A 17,368-nucleotide genomic window follows, 5' to 3' on the forward strand; every position below is an offset into this window, starting at 1 on the left:
AAATATATATATATATATTGGGTTTTCTATTAAAAAGAAAAAAATAAGTATATATATTTTGTAGGGTGACAAATTTTGTATTCTCACTTCAATATTTCTTTGGCTATACATTATATTGTATAATTTATTGGAACTAGCTTCAAGTGGGCTAGCTCGGTCAGGATTTTATCAAGGAATTTGCAATTTTTTTTTCCTTCAATTGGATGTTTGATAAGATTTGTAGGACTACTTTTTTTTTTCTTTCCAAATTTCTTTTTATGGCGAGTTCGTTTTAAATACCAATTTTTATATAAAATAGTTCTTTGGGTATAATCGACAATGTGTCAGAAACATTATTTTGTGAAGAATTTATTATACTCCGATTTCAATATTTGTATAACTATGGAGACAATACATTTATATATAATATTTCTTTTGAAGGAAATTAAAGAAATTAAATTTGGGAGAGGGGTATTTGTTAGTTTGATTATTCTAAAAACATCATTTTCACAAGAAAATCATCTAAAATTGGGTTGTCAATATTATAAAGACAATTCAAAAGGTATCCACACCACTGTGGCTTTTGAATTTTCAAGATAGAGTAATGTTTTATAATTTATAGTGTTGAGGACAACGGTAGTTGTTTGATTACAAGTTTACAACTATGCTCTTGGGATAATTATAGCCCAATAACCTCATGTCTATAAGATTCCCTGTAGATAACAGAAGAAAAGGCTCAACAACAACAATAATAATAATAATAATAATGAACAAAATTGAAAAGTTAGCCATTGTCACTTTCTCACGTTCTAATATGTAATTTATTTTTTTAGGTTCATGAATTAGATAAGATAACCAGAAAATGAGCCTTTAATTTAATATGATTAGTTTTACACTACTGCATAACATGAATTATCTTATCGGTATAGCCACACCAAACACCAAAACCGCAGTAAAACAAGGGATCAGAACTTCGAGAAAGAATTAACTAAAAAAAATAATAAGGTTTTGATGTAATCAAAATAAATACCGATAAATAAGGCAATAGCATTATTTAATATTAATGAACCAACATTTTTTTCAAATTCAAGTAAACTTATGCTCCAAAATCCAAATAAATTTGCTGATGTTTAATGTTCATACATGATTTTTCTCATTATTGATTTCGAGCAGTTTTAATTAAGTGTTAAAAATCAATTAATGTTTAGAACTCAAACACAATAACTATATGTGATAGAAAATGTTAAAGTTCCAGTAATGTGTAATTTTTTATGTGTCGATATTATTATTGGTTCAATTAAATATTGGGTCATATATAATTTAATATAATATTTTTTTAAAAATATATTACTAATCAATCACAAAATGACATATTTAATTGTGTTAAGTACCATTAATGTCCAATAATAATACTTTTATAGCTACATATTTCAGGTTAAATAAATAAATAAATAACAAGCAAACAAAATCTCAGTCATCATCAAGTTTCGTTGAAAATTCTAGCCACCTTACCTCAATTTTGCTACGTGTAGTACAATGAAAACATACCCATAAAAATATTGCCAGTCCAACCATTATTAATGTTTTCAATTCTTGTCTTATTTATTAATTATTTTTTACTAGTCAAACATAATATGTTGCCACATATATCTGAAACTTTTTCTCTCTACGTTATTGGGACTTCCATGCGATACCAACTAAAAAGGATTATCGGTGCATATGTTTCAGTTTTTACTCGTCAATAAGTTATAAATTTATTTTTCATAGAGTTTTTTGTGATAAAATTTTTTCAACTATCGTTTTACTTGTATATAACTCTCCAAGCTATAATTTTGGAGATAAAATCCTCTAAAATGAATGTATTAGTAATAAATTTAAAGTGTCATTCGGTTAACTGTTATTATGGGCTACTTGTGTATACACTCGTGTACATATGCTACATTTATATTGGTACACCTAATATTATTATTTAAAAATTATTTTCAAAATTCATTTTAAAATTAAATAAATTAAATTATAAAAAATAAAAAATATATATTTAAAAAAATAAAAAATATTATAAATTTTGAAATAATTTTATATTTTTAAAATAATAATATTATGTGTACTAATATAAATTTAACACATGTACAAAAGTGTACACATAAGTAGTCTATATTGACAATTAACTGTAAAAAATAGATGACACCTTAAATTTGCAAGCAGTTAAGTAGTTTGGAGAGTTTTACCGTCAAAATTTAAGCTTAGAGGATTAAGTGCAAGTGGAGTGATAGTTGAAAGGGTTTGGCTGTAAAAAACTCTTTTTAATAAGGTTAGTTTATTATAAGAGCATTGCTATAAGGCACCAGTAGTGATGTTTAATAATAAATATTTACAGTTTGGTTGATTAGAATGTATGACATATTATACAATAGTATGGATTCGAGTCCCATGATAGATATATTCTCAAGGTCGACCCTACTTAGTGATGATATTTTGTGATTGTTTAGCGATATCTCATAAAAGTTATTATATTAAATTATATGAGACGTGATACTACCGATAGATAGTGATATGATATGTTAGAGAATGTTAGGTACCTGTAATGCCTTAGCATTTCTTTTATTATAATTCTTTAGAAAATTTAAAATTATTTAAAGTGTCAAAATTAAATTTTAAATAATTTATTGAATGCGTAATTTTTTTTATACCCACATCTACAAATTGTTTGTAGAATTTTAGCTTTTGTAATTACAAAATAAGAAAAGAATGTAGCTATATATATTTTATTAGGGATATGGCAATTATACCTACAAGTTTAGGTATCTGCGGGTATCCACCCCTAATGGGGTGGGGGCAGGGGTCAAATTTTGGGAGCAGAGGCGAATATGAGTTTAAATGTTCATACTCAAGTCAAGTTTAGGGCGGGAGAATAGATATTTGCCCCAACCTATCCTGATATGATATATGTATATATTTAAATTTTAAAATCTTAACTATTACAATTAAAACAACTTCATGTTTTAAGTTTTTTATTGATTACATTATGAGACATTTCAGTTTTTCATAAATACAGCGATGCATATTAATAATCACACTTAACTGCTTTAAAAAAATGACACTTAACTACTTATTTTTGATTGCCAACTTTGTATTTACTTACTCCATTTATTATACACATTATTTCACTTATGTTTGTTTTTTTGAATAATTTTTATGATATATATATTTTTTAATTCTATTTGAGACATCATTTTTAAATATATAAATATATATATGTAAGTGGGAATTCTTTCCCCGCTGACTGTTGTCAAGAACGTTTGAGACTTATACGCATTGGATGCAAGTTATAGAATCATAATTAGGTGTATGGATGCCTAGTTACATTTCAGTTTTATGTTTATGTTTTATGCTTCTCTTATTGAGTCTGTCAACTCACAATTATGTTTACATGTGTAGGTAAGGGCAAAGCAAATATTGAGTAGCAGTGAGTCTAGAGTCAAGAAGATTGTACATATCGGGATGATTAAACTTGGAGTGTTAGGGTCTTCAGAACAATATGGTTCATATTTTGTTAGTCGCTAGGCGACACTTTCATATATGTAGCATTTTGAATATGGTTGTAAATAAAAATGAGATCCCAAATTATGTAATTTTTTGTATTTAGTATTTATTTATTAAAAGTTCAAGTTTATTTAAAAAGTTTTAATTAATCACGTTTTTTAATAAACTTTTTGATTAGCAAAGGAGTGCACAGTAATTAGAAAATACAGTGATGTGCCTAATCTAGTAGGGCGTTATAATTTGGTAACAGAGCTGTCAAATTATCTTTCAAAGATCGTCAAGATATGTATAATCATCATCAAAGATAAGCTCGACTCACTATCCAATAAGCCTTTACATGTTTTTGTAATTTAAATTAATTTTATGAATAGAAAAGCCAGATAGGAAGTATGTTAGTAGCTTACTAGCTGATTAAGAGCATGTTAAGTTCTCATGTTTGCGATAATTAGTTTACGGTTATGATCGCTTCCTGGCTAACTTGACTTGTATTTTTGCAGACATGTCCTATAGAATGGAGACTCATCGAAACACCAGGGGTCAGGGCAATATGGTCGAGACCAGTAGAGGCCGTGAAATGACTTACAGAGGTGCACATGAAAATCCACCACAAGCTTTTCATGATTGGGAGCAAAGGTTTGTAGAAATGTAAGCCAAAATTCAACAGCAAGATGAGGAAATTCAGAGGTTGAGGCAACATGGACCTCCTATGGTGTCTCCACCTCAGGTACAAGTTGATGTAGCTTCAGTGTTGCCAGCATAATAGTTTTTCACCAGTAACAAATTAAAGCCTTTATATGAGAGATTCATGAAGCAGGGACCTCTAGTTTTCTTGGGAAGCCCTGCTGTGATGAAGATCGAGCAGTAGCTAACCACCATAAATAAAATTTTGAATTTTATAGGACTCATCAACAATGCTTGGGTGACTTGTGCGACCTTTCAATTCTAGGATGATACCCTGGTATGGTGGGATATGGTATCCCTTAATCGAGATGTTTCAGTAATTACCTGGGAGAAGTTCCAAGATTTGTTTAACAAAAAATATTACAATGAGGTTGTGCATAGCACCAAGAGAAGAGAATTTACTCAGTTGGTTCAAGGAGAATCGATGTTGGTAACTGAGTATACAACTCAGTTTGACAAACTTTCTAGATTGGCCTCAAGAATTGTACTTACTGATTTTAGTAGGATAGAAAAGTACTTGGCTTGTTTGAATGCAAAAATCAAGTACGATATGATGATTACCAAGAATGACACTACTACCCATGTGTTGATTTTGTGGTACTAAATTAGGTACGCAACAGAAGAATAATTTTTTATTATCTTCGTACCACATCCTCAAGATCATCATATGTATATATATATTAAATCTAAAAGTAAATACACGAAAATATAATTTATCTCTCGAAGCATATCAACAGAATAATAGTTTATAGTTTTTATGGTCCAAGCAATAGGTAACAAAGGGCCGGGCCCTTCTAATGTAGTCTCCTTCAACCCCTAGCCCGCAGGAGTAGCCTCAACTAGCACAGATAAAACCTACCTTGGTTCTATTCTTCATGGCAATGGCCAAAAAATTAGAGGGGTTGGGCTATCCGGTAGATTTAATACCAATTTTTGTTAGTTCGTAATTATGGGTATTGTTTTCGCAATCCGTTTGCTTTTAGGTTTCATTTAGGACCATCTTTTGGTGATGAGTTTTCCTTACACAAGCTGGTATTAGAAAAGGATGTTGTGAAGACAGATGGGTCATTTCCCAAAACAGTGCCTATATTGATGAGTGTCACTATCCTGAAGCTTTTAATCCAAATGTAGTGAAAGGTAGTATTGTGATATGCACAATCTCAAAGGGGTTCTTTAATGGGACCTCTACTGTTACCGTCATCACCAACACGAAAAAAGCTTTGGGATTTTTAGGTTTTCTTCTTGTAGCGAATCCCACATATGATGATTTTGTTGTTGAGCCTATACCTTTAGATGTTTCTGGCATTTTGATCCCATATGTAGCTGATGTTCAGGTATGTAAGAAGGTGCATATACATTATTTAAAGATTCTTACATTATTTAAACAAGATATTAATGATGACAATGATGTAGGTTATGTTGCACTACTATGGAGAAAGTACACATAGAGACGAGAAAAATATTGTAAGGAGATCTCGGCCAATTTAGTAAGTATGGATTGATGCTATCACATTAGTACAACTAGAGCAATGAGTATAGCCTGATATTATGGTTAATCATACTGTTGTCAAGAATGTTTGAGATTTATACACGTTGGACGCAGATTATAGAATCATGATTAGGTGTATGGGCGCCTAGTTACAATTCAATTTTATATTTATATTTTATGCTTCTCTTACTAAGTATGTCAACTCACAGATATGTGTACATGTGTAGGTAAGAGTGAAGTAAAGGCTGAGTACGAGTGAGTATACAACTGGATGAAGATTATACATATCCGGATGATTAGACCTGGAGTGTTCAGATCTTCGGGACAATATAGTTCATATTTTGTTAGTCGTCGGGTGACACTTTCATATATGTAGCATTTTGAATATGGTTGTAAAATAAAAATAGGATCCCAAAATTATGTAACCTTTTGTATTTAGTTATTAAAAGTTCAAGTTTGTTTAAGAGTTTTAATTAATCACGTTTTTTAATAACCCCTTTAATTAATAAATGAGTGCATAGAAAATACTGTGACATGCCTAATCTAGCAAGGCGTTACATCGGTCTTCAACTAATCCTTACAAGTCTAGAGGTATTGTAGTGCCTACAAATCATCAGTGCGGAGATCATTGAAACCTTTTTTGTTTAGCTCTTTTAACTTTACCTTGAGCCTCTTCAATTTCGCGATCACACAGTACATCGGTGTCCAAAAAACTAGTAAAGACCAATTTCTTTTCACTAGCTCTAAAAAATCAGGTGTCGAACTCCACATCTTAAAATACTTGAAAGGCTTCTTCCCATGACACAAGTCTGGATACATTGGTAAAAGTATCAGATAATGATCAAATAAACCTTCACTCATATAGGTTACTTCAGCTGTAGTGTTTAGGCTTAATGCCTATTAGCTCATCCATGGAACAAACCTTCTTCACTCGATCTGACAAAATTAAGCCTCATATCTTTTTCTTTTCAGGGCTTGTTCCAATTCCCTGAGCTCTACTCTTCCGCGATCGACCACGACCTCCCATGACCACAATAAGGTGCTGATAATCGTAACCCTAGCAAAGAGTCAAAACAGAGAATCTTAAAATTATTTAAGAAATTGATTTATTGTGTGTAGATTAAAAGGTGAATATCATAAATTGTTGTTTTTTACTTATAATTTAAATAAAACATTATTAAATATTTATGTATATAGTTTTTAAATATTATACAATATTAACATTACAAATTTATACACACATTAAAAAATCAAAACTAAATACACATCACCTTCAAGAATTTTTTGCTAAACATAAAAAAAAAAAAAAAAGTAAGAATAAGGAAGCTCACATTAAGTTTCAAATACATTAATTGAACACTTTCAGGACATATATGATAACTGGAAGAATTAATATAATTTAATTAATATTTTCAAGTGTATTTTAAATTTGATTAATTTACTGTATTTTTTTTGTCATGAATGTAATTTTTTTTTAATAATGTAATATTTATGTTATCATATGTAAGATGATATTTTAATTTTATCAACTTTTATAAATTTTGATTGGATTGGAAAGAGTTCTTAACATTAAATTTAGGAGGCGTTTGGTTGGGAGGAATGAAAATATAGGAATAGGAATAGGAATGGAAATGAGAATAGGAATGGAATGGAATAAAATTTAAAATAGATAAAAAAAATTAATAAAAAAATAATTAAATTTTTTTTCTTATTACATTGGAATGGTCATTCCTTCCTTTTTAAAATGGAATAGCCATTCCACCAAAATGGTAGAAAGAGCATTCTATTGGAATGTCATTTCAATACTTTAAAATGCAACCAAACAAAGGAATGAAATGAAAATTATTTCCTTTCCATTCCATTTCATTACCTCCAACCAAACGCCACCTTAGTGTTTAGAAAGGGTGGGAATATAAAATATATTTTTCTTATTTAAAAAGAAAAATTGGGAACCCACATAATGATTGTGACTGACATGCCAACTCTCCAAACGCGTTAATTTCCTTTAAATCAACTTTATAGTTTTTTTTTTCTTCTTTTTTCATGACGACGTAGACTCTCACTAATCAATAAGTAAAATATTTTGGGCTCAATCATATCATAACTAGGCAAAATTGGGTGCTTGCTTAGATGCATGGAAAAATATGTCATACATCGTTTTAACGATGATTTAGATGTTTCATTCATTAATTAAACAACGCCATAAGAAAAATGGCATGAAAAATAGCCAATTCATTTATGCATCAAAATATAATATCTAATGATGTGGTACTATTTAAAAAACTTATAATAATGTGCATTAATTTTTATTATACATTGAAACTAGGGCAGTGGGATGGGATGGATAGCTGAAAAACCTCATTAATAGAAACAAAAAAAATCCAAAAAAGAGAAAAACATTTCAATTATATGATCGATTATGATGTGACATTAAATATAAAAGGACAATAAAATAAAGTTTGACGTTTTATGGAGTTGGACGTAACTAGGTGGACTACCGTCTAATGAGAAAAGAAAAGCATATATATATATATATACGTGTCCAACTTGGTAACTTTATTTTATATGTCGGCCCTTATTGCCTTTGACAATGATTGACCATAGAAATTCGCCTACTGTACTATTCTTACGTGGCATTTTTTTATTCGTCCAAAATGCCACGTTGGGAGTAGGATGCTACTATTGACGATAATATATTTATTTTTTTCTGAAAAAAGTAGAGCCAATTGACTTGGTCATATGGTCTTTGCAGCCAATGAATAATGCATAAGTGGTAAGCTTTTACATGTTCATGTTCAATAATTATAATGTGAAACAATTTTATGACCCACAATCTCCAATTTTTGCTTCTATCATAATTTTTTTTTTATTTAAGCGTTTATATATTACAATCATATTTTACTTGGAACTCGAACTCAGGACCTCTAACACACGCACCCACCTATGGCCACTTGAGCTAACCTCAAGTGGTTATCGTATTTTCTTCTCATACTATAGTTATCCAATGTTTTTTTTTTATTATTTATTTAAATCTACATGCAGTTTCCTTATATATTAAATTAAATAAAAAAAAAATCAATCATGCAGCTTCATTTGTATGAAGGGCATTTGATGAAGTTAAAAAAAGACTTTCACTACGTGAGGGTCAACTCTTTTTCTTCCTTCTTAATCTCATTACTCTTATTTTGTTTAATTTGTTGAAAATTTATAGGTGTTTCAATAGATACAACTCAAAATAAAAAATACAAGAACAATAATATTGATAAAATAATATTACAACTCTAAATAAAATATACACATAAATATAAAAAAGAAGATGAAGAAAAAATTATAAAACACAATATAAATAGTAGTATATATAGAGATGTGAGAACAATCTCAACACCACAACACAAAGTGTCAAGTAGGAGAATCACAAAACTTGAACAAGGGTTTTACACCTTTGTCCAAAAGTTGTATATACGAAAATATAAAAACTGTAAGCGTTTGCAGCAGCAGAAAGTAATTCTGCTACAGCAAAACTGAACAGGCAGAATATAAAATATTTGCAGAAAAATAAATAACTTGACACAAGAGATTTGTACGTGGTATCAGTGTTCTCCCGAACACTCCTAGTCCACGGGGCCACGCCCAGAGAATGAAATCAATTAATAAAGTATCAAAATTACAAAGACAATTGACTTAAACAAGTTTAGACTCCCTCTAAAGTATTGCCGCAATCCTTTGTAATCTACTTTATGAATCTGACTTCTTGAAACACCTTCAAGCCCGAACTCCCTTCGTCTTGAAGTGTGAGTGCTTACTTCCTCCCGAAGTAAGGCTTTAACAAGTCTTCTCCCGAAGACCAAGTGCTTACTTCCTCCCGAAGTAAGGCTTTATCAAGTCTTCTCCCGAAGACCAAACTCTTGTTCAGTCAAGTAGTTCTTCACAACCTCTAGGATAGAGTAAGAACAGAAATAGAACAACTAGAACCTAGGTGAACAACTAGGCTCTCACAAAACAAAGAAAGACTCTCTTCTCTCAAAAGATAAATGTAGAAAATGAATAATGGAAGAGGTAATTCGAATGGTTGCTCTCTAGGCTCTATTTATAGATCATAGAAACCAAAGAGGCAACCACAAGTTCGAATTAGCAGCTGTACAAAAACTTTCCAAAAGAAACACGATCTGATACATCAGATTCGGATGCTGACGAAGCAGATCTGCCCAGAAACGGGAAACTTACTAAAATCGGGTCCGATCTTCTTTCAATGCTTGATTCCTGGCAAAAACAGATTAGATATTCTGATTGTATCAAGATACAATCGAAATCAATAAGGAAAAGGCAATAAACAAAGTTTCCCTAAAAAAGATAACTTTCCAAAAGAGAATTCCTTCTCTTTTGAGAAGTTTTCAACAAAGGAAAGTTCAGCTGAAAGTGCAACTTTCCAAACAAGGAAAATGACAACTAATAACCGAATAAAAGAGGTAAGATTTCGAAAATGAATGCATAGCAATCTTACCATAAAAAGGAAAAATTATTTTGTCACCTAACTTGCCAAAAAAAGACTTTACACATATCCCCAATCCAACAAGAAATAAGCAAAAATATCTAAATTTGGATCTTTAAAATTAAATGATTGTTTCTTGTTTCTTTTTTTTAAAAAAATATTGTAAAATTTTTTATTGGCATATTTGATAATATAAGACAAAAATAATATTTGTGGTATTTTTGAAATTATTTTTATTTGTTTATTTATTATGTTCGAAAATATAGTTTCATTTTCTTAGTGTGAAAAAGCTTTCAAAATCATATTTTATTCTCTTTTGACTTTGTGTGAATTAAATATGAGTTTTCCTTGTTTAGAATATTTAATTTTATCTTTGTTTTTTAAGGAAATTCTTAATCATATTTTATTCATTTTTATCTGATTTCTTGACCAAGAAACTGTGTACAACTATGTGTGTTAATGTAGTCAAAGTTGTCTTATTAGTTTATGGAAATTTTGCTGAAAACTTGTCCAGGTTCAATGTACCTGTTTGAACGGACTGACTGTGTGTTTAAACAGATTTTGACTTTTTTATTTGAGAAGATTTTTATTTATTGACATGATTATTTCTTGATTGTTTGACCACAACCTAGAGGATTTCTAAAGTGTATAAATACACTCTTATATTGTTGGTATTGGTTAGCTCTCTTGGTGTATCATTTCTTAAATTACTTTAAAGTTAGAGAGTGTTTTCTTTGTTATGTGAAGAACTTGAGTCCAACAAGTATTTAGTATTTTATTATTATGCTATTCTGTATTGCTTCTTGTTGAAATTATGCAGGTTGAACACTTTAGATATTGTTCATCAAGCTTCGAGAGAAGTCTTGTTCGTGAGTCACTTTTTGAGAGCAAAAGTGAAAGTGAATCACTTTTCGGGAGGAAGATTGCAAGTTAGTCACTCTTTGGGAGGAAGATTGTAAGTGAGCCACTCTTCGAGGGGAAGATTGCAAGTTAGACACTCTTCGGTAGGAAGATTGCTTGTGAGTCACTCTTTGGGATAAAGTGTGCAAGTGCTACGATTTGAAGGGAGTTCAAGGTCTCGGCACTTTAGAAATTTGATTAGAAGAATAGATTACAACAATTGCAGTTTATTCAAAGAGGGAGTCTTTATTTGTATAAGTCACTTTGGTTTTGTAATCACTTGAGATTCATCTAATAAATTTCATTCTCTAAACATGGCCCCGTGGACTAGAAGCAATTCAAAAGAGTTGTTGATACCACGTAGAAAATGTCTTGTGTCATTTTATTTTTTGCATTTTTTACTATCTGCAGTATATGTCTGTTCTGTCAGATTTAGTGTCTCACAGAACAAAGATAATTTTTGTCTAAATAATTTTACTACAATTCTGCATTATTTAAATTGTTTGATAAATTTACTTGGTAATTATAAAAATGGAATTTCAATTGGTATTAGAGTAGTTTACTAAACTCTTAGTGAAATCTTGTTTTCTTTAATTTTTGTTTAATTTGTTTTTTCGTGTGAAATGTCTTTCTTTGTAGAAGGAAGTTCGGTATCTCGTCCTCCGCTACTCAATGACATAAACTATCTCTACTAGAAAGTGAGGATGAGAGCCTTCATTAAAGCACAAGATAAAAAAGCATGGAAAATAATTTTGTCTGGATGGTCTCTTCCCTCGGAGGAAAATAAGGATGGTAGCACAAAGGTAAAATTTGAAATTTTATGGATTACAGAAGAATAGAAGTTATCTAGTTATAACAATAAAGCTCTTCATGCTATCTTTAATAGTGTTGGTGAAAGTTTAAACAAACTTGTTTCTGCTTGTATTTCTGCTAAAGATGCATAGACTATCCTTCAAACTTAGTTTGAAGGAACTGCAAATGTTAAAAGATCTAGATTCATCATGTTACAAACTAGGATTGATGATCTAAGAATGACTAATTCTGAGATATTCTCTGAATTCCATGAAAGATTATCTGACATTTTTAATGAATATTTTGCCTTTGGTGAGAAACTTGATGATTCTATTTTGGTGAGAAAGATAGTACGAGTACTTCTGACAGGTTCAATGTTAAAATCACGGCTATGGAAGAGGCAAAGGATTTCAGTACTATGAAAGTAGAAGAATTGATGGGGTCTTTTCGCACCTTTGAATTAAATTAAAAGATTGGTTCAAAGGAGAAATCGAGTACCTCCAAGGAAAAAAAAAGACTATTGCTTTCAAAAGTACTGAAAATGAAGCATCAGATGATGAAGATATTGATAGTGACATGGCTTTGATTGCAGTGAATTTTCAGAAATACATAAAAAAATTAAAAATAAGAAGTCTAATTCTAAGACCTCAAAATGTATTTATTCTTCTTTTAAACCTTTTCAATCTAACAGGAAAAATATTGAGTGCAGGGAGTGTGAGAGATTTGGTCATATCCAGTTAGAATGTGCAAATACCTTGAAGAGAAATAAAAAAGGTATAATCACCTCTTGGAGTGATAATGACTCCGAGAGTAGTGAAGATGAGAAAGGTAATGTTACTTTAACTTTTGTTATCCCGAATTCTATATCCAAAGGTAAAAATTTTGTGTGTTTGAATAATATCTCCAAAGATGAAGAAAATTCAGATAATGATGAATCTTTAAGAGAATCTTACAAGAAGATGTATGATTCTTTGTTGAAAATTTGTTCTGAAAACCAAACCTTGGTAAGTAAGAATAAAGAATTGTTATTTGAAATCAAGCAACTTTTTGAATTAAATGAAAATTTGAAAAAGAAATAATTTCAAAAAATGATAAAATTAGTAAGTTGTCAAAAGATGTAAATGCAATTGAGAAAAATGTAGAATGCTTAATCCTGGTTCTTCTATTTTTGAGGAGATACAGAATTCAGGTCAAAGGAATCATGTGGGACTTGGAGCGTCAAAGTCTCAAATTTCAAAGAAAACCTTTTTTGTTTCTGGTGGAAGTCTGCATGCTAATATGTCTGTTCCAACTTCTTAGAAAGTTGTTGCATCAACTAGCTTTGTAGTGTTAACAGATTAGTTACAGTTAGCAAGTAAAAATAATGGTAAGCTTGAAAAATTCATTCCTACCTGCCATTTTTGTGGCAGAAAATGTCATATTCGACCTAAGTATTTTACTCTCAAGAACTTTGCCAAAATTTGAGAGATTTAAATATTTTAAAAAATCAAAGAGAGTAAAAAGGAAAAATGTTCTTAAAATTTAGGTTAAAAAGAATAAATGTTTGGCTAGTTTTAGTTTTGAATATGATAGAGGAAGTGCTTCACATTTTTGGTATTTGACAGTGGGTGCTCGAGACATATGACAGGTGATAGGTCTATTCTTACAAACATAAGATCTATGCATTGTGGATCCGTAACCTTTGAAAATGGAGTTGAAGGTAATGTTCTCGGAATAGGTACTCGTGACATTGAAGGTTTACCTAAGATCAAAATGTTGCTTCTTGTGGAAGGACTTAAAGCTAATTTGCTTAGCATAAGTCAAATATGTGATCAAGGTTACACTGTTAACTTTGATAAAGACAACTGCTTTATTTTGAACAAAAATGGTGAGAATATGCTTGAAGGTTTTAGATCTAATGATAATTGCTATACCATGTTGCCTTCAATTATGTGTCAATATGTTGTGAATAACAATAGTGATGTGCGGCTTGTTAAACTTGGTCATATTAATTTCAAAACTTTGAAAAAGTTGTCACATAAAGGTATTGTTCGTGGTTTACCTAAACTAGGTAAAGAATCTAATCACACATAAAAGTGTTTTTGATATAAATACTTCAAAAGTTTTAGAATTGCTTCATATGGATCTTATGGGTCCAATTCAAATTGAGAGTTTAAATAGAAAAAGGTATATATTTGTTTATGTGGATGATTTTTCTAGATTTACCTGGGTAGATTTCTTGAGAGAAAAATCAGATATCTTTGTTTAAAATTGAAAGTTGAAAAGGATTACAATATTGGTAAGATTGTGCGCATAAGAAGTGATCATGGTAAAGAATTTAGAAACTCTGTGTATGATGATTTTTGTAAGTCTGCAGGTATTTCTCATGAGTTTTCAGCACCCAAAACTCCTCAACAGAATGAGATAGTTGAAAGAAAAAATTGCACCCTTCAAGAAATGGCTAGAGTGATGCTAAATAACAAGAAACTTACCAAATGATTATTGACTGAGGCAATTAATACTGCTTGCTATATCATTAATTTTGTTTTTCTTCATCCAGGTATTTTAAAAACATCTTATGAAGCCTGGAAAGGTAAGAAACCAAGCGTGGCTTATTTTCATGTTTTTGGTTGTGCTTGTTTCATTTTGAGAGATAGAGAACATCTTGGTAAGTTTGATGCCAAGAGTGATAAGGGTATTTTTATTGGATACTCCACTAACGTAGGGCTTATCGTGTGTACAGCATGAGAACCCAAACTGTAATGGAGTCTACTAATGTTGTCATTGATGATTCTAGGGATTTATCTGAGTTTTCCTCTTAAGAAAATATTGATAGGTTTATTGATACACCTACTGAAAAAAAAAATAATACTGTCATCGACTCTCCTCTTGCAATAACTCAGGTGTCTGTTCAAACAGATCATGAATCTGATGAAATAGATACTGAGAAAATAGAAAAGAAGTTTCCAAATATCATCTCAGATAAAGTCTAAAACGAGCCATCAAGTAAAGTTAAATTGAATCATCCAGGAGATATAATTCTTGAAAATCCAAAAGATGGCATGGTAACAAGAAGAAGGTTTAGTAGTGTTCCTCAATTTGTTTGTTTTTTTATCCTTGGTTGAACCTAAGAATGTGAAAGAAGCCTTAACTAATGCATTTTGGATTAAAGCTATGCAGGAAGAGTTAGAGCAATTTTTTAGAGAACAAAGTGTGGATTCTTATTCCTAGACCATTGTATATCAATATTATTGGTACAAAATGGATTTATAAGAACAAAATTGATGAGTTTGGCTTAGTTATTCGGAATAAAGTAGGACTTATGGCACAAAGGTGTACACAAGTGGAAGGAATAAACTTTGATGAAACTTTTACACCTGTTGCTAGACTTGAATCAATTAGATTATTATTGTCTATTGATTGTTTGATTGGTTTCAGGTTATTCCAAATGGATGTCAAATCAGTATTTCTCGATGGAATCTTGAATGAGAAAGTCTATGTTGAACAACTGAAAGGATTTGAGGATCCTCAGGCACCTGATCATGTTTACAAATTAGAGAAACAAGCCCCACGGGCTTGGTATGAGAGAATAACTCAGTTCCTAGTTTCTGATGGTTACAAGAGGGGAGGAGTAGATAAGACTTTATTTATCAAAAATAATAAATCTAACATAATCATTGCTTAGATATATGTAGATGATATTATTTTTGGTTCTACTTCTAACAATAAGGTGCAGGTTTTTGTGAAACTGATGAAAGAGGAATTTGAGATGAGTATGGTAAGAGAGTTGAACTATTTTTTTGGTTTACAAGTCAAGCAGTTAGATGATAGTATATTTGTTTCTCAAAGCAAATATGTTATGAATTTGGTAAAAAAGTTTGGACTTGAAAGTTCAAAGATTGCTAAAACTCCAATGGGAATGACTGTTGTTATACCCTAAATTCAGAAAATATCCCTAAGAAGAAGGATTCGTGGAGTATGTAGATTTTAACTACAAAACTACGTAAAAATATCTAAAGTTATTATATCTTTTATTACTTATTAATTTTTGTAAAATATCTATTACTAAAAGGCTATTTAGTTTTGGTTAATGAAAATCTGCGTTAATGGTTTGGTACTTTCATTGAGAGCCTTAATGATAAAACTCAGAAAAATCCCTCCATATAAACAGAAATCATCTATATTCAATGGCTGATAACAATCAAAACGATGAAAATCGCCCTAAAGAAACTACATGTTGCCTTAGAAAAGAGCCAATGGGATCTCAAAGACCCCATACCACTAGAACATCACGTTCAAGGAGAAACGATGGTGGTGGTGATCAAAATTCAGAAAGAAGGAATGAAGATGCCAATAATTTTACCAGATGCGTGCCTAGAAGTGAGGATGCTTATGACCCAACTATGTATGTACCATTGGTACAGTTAGAGAATAGTTTTAAAATCTTGCGGTGCGGTTGCAGTTTGAGAAATTACAATAACAAACATATGTGGTTTGATTTGAAAAATAAGTCACAACCCACATCGCCCGTACCGCGAACACCTTTGACAACAAGATCAATAAGTTCAAACAAGTCATTATCAATCACAGGGCAAGAAGAACAAAAGACCTCACTAAAATTATGGATAAAATAATGTGATAATTTCAAAACATACAAAAACAACAAAAAAAATTACAAAAATACTGTCTATACAGAGTTTTTAATATTTTTTTACAATTTTTTAGATTTTATTTATATAAAATAGTCTTTTGGTGTATTTTTATGTTGTATTCTTGTTATTTTGTTGTTGATTTTTTTATCATTATTTCTTTTATGTTGCTTTGTTGTTGCTTTGATGTTACTTTTATGTAATTTTTTTATTGTTTTTTTTTTTTGTACTTTTATAGAATATTGTAAAAATATATATAAAAAAAACTTTAAACGTAGAAATGTAATTTTTTTAAAAAATTAATATTTCATATAATTATCCCTAAAATAATTACCAACGGGGCTACGATCCAAAAGTCCAGTTAACACATCGTTAGAAAAGGCCCTAATAAATTTCCTTTTCCTTCTAATCACCATGTCAAAAACTCCTTTATTTTTGTAAGACACCATTTTTTTTTAGAGTTTTTTCATATATATGGGAAAATATAGAAAATTTTACTTTTATATGACATAAATAAATAATACAAAAAAATATGAGATTAAAAAATAATTAAAGTTTAAAATGTGAAATAAAATAATCAATAAATTTAATAAACATTGTAATAATAAGTTTCACTGGAAAAGTCACCGGCATCGGAAAAATTGTCTAGGCCAAAAAAGCCAACGTAAAAATCACTGTCGCTGAAAAAGTCACCGTCGCCGAAAAAGTCACTGGAAAATTCACCAGAAATAGATGTCTCAGATATAACTAAAAATAGAACTGATTCTATAACATAACGAATAAAAACAAATAACTCAAACTGGTTATAATTGAAATATAACCGGTTTTGTAACATAATGAATAAAAATAAATAACATAAAATAACTC

This window comes from Cannabis sativa, chromosome X (assembly GCF_029168945.1).
Source record: "Cannabis sativa cultivar Pink pepper isolate KNU-18-1 chromosome X, ASM2916894v1, whole genome shotgun sequence".
NCBI lineage: Eukaryota > Viridiplantae > Streptophyta > Magnoliopsida > Rosales > Cannabaceae > Cannabis > Cannabis sativa.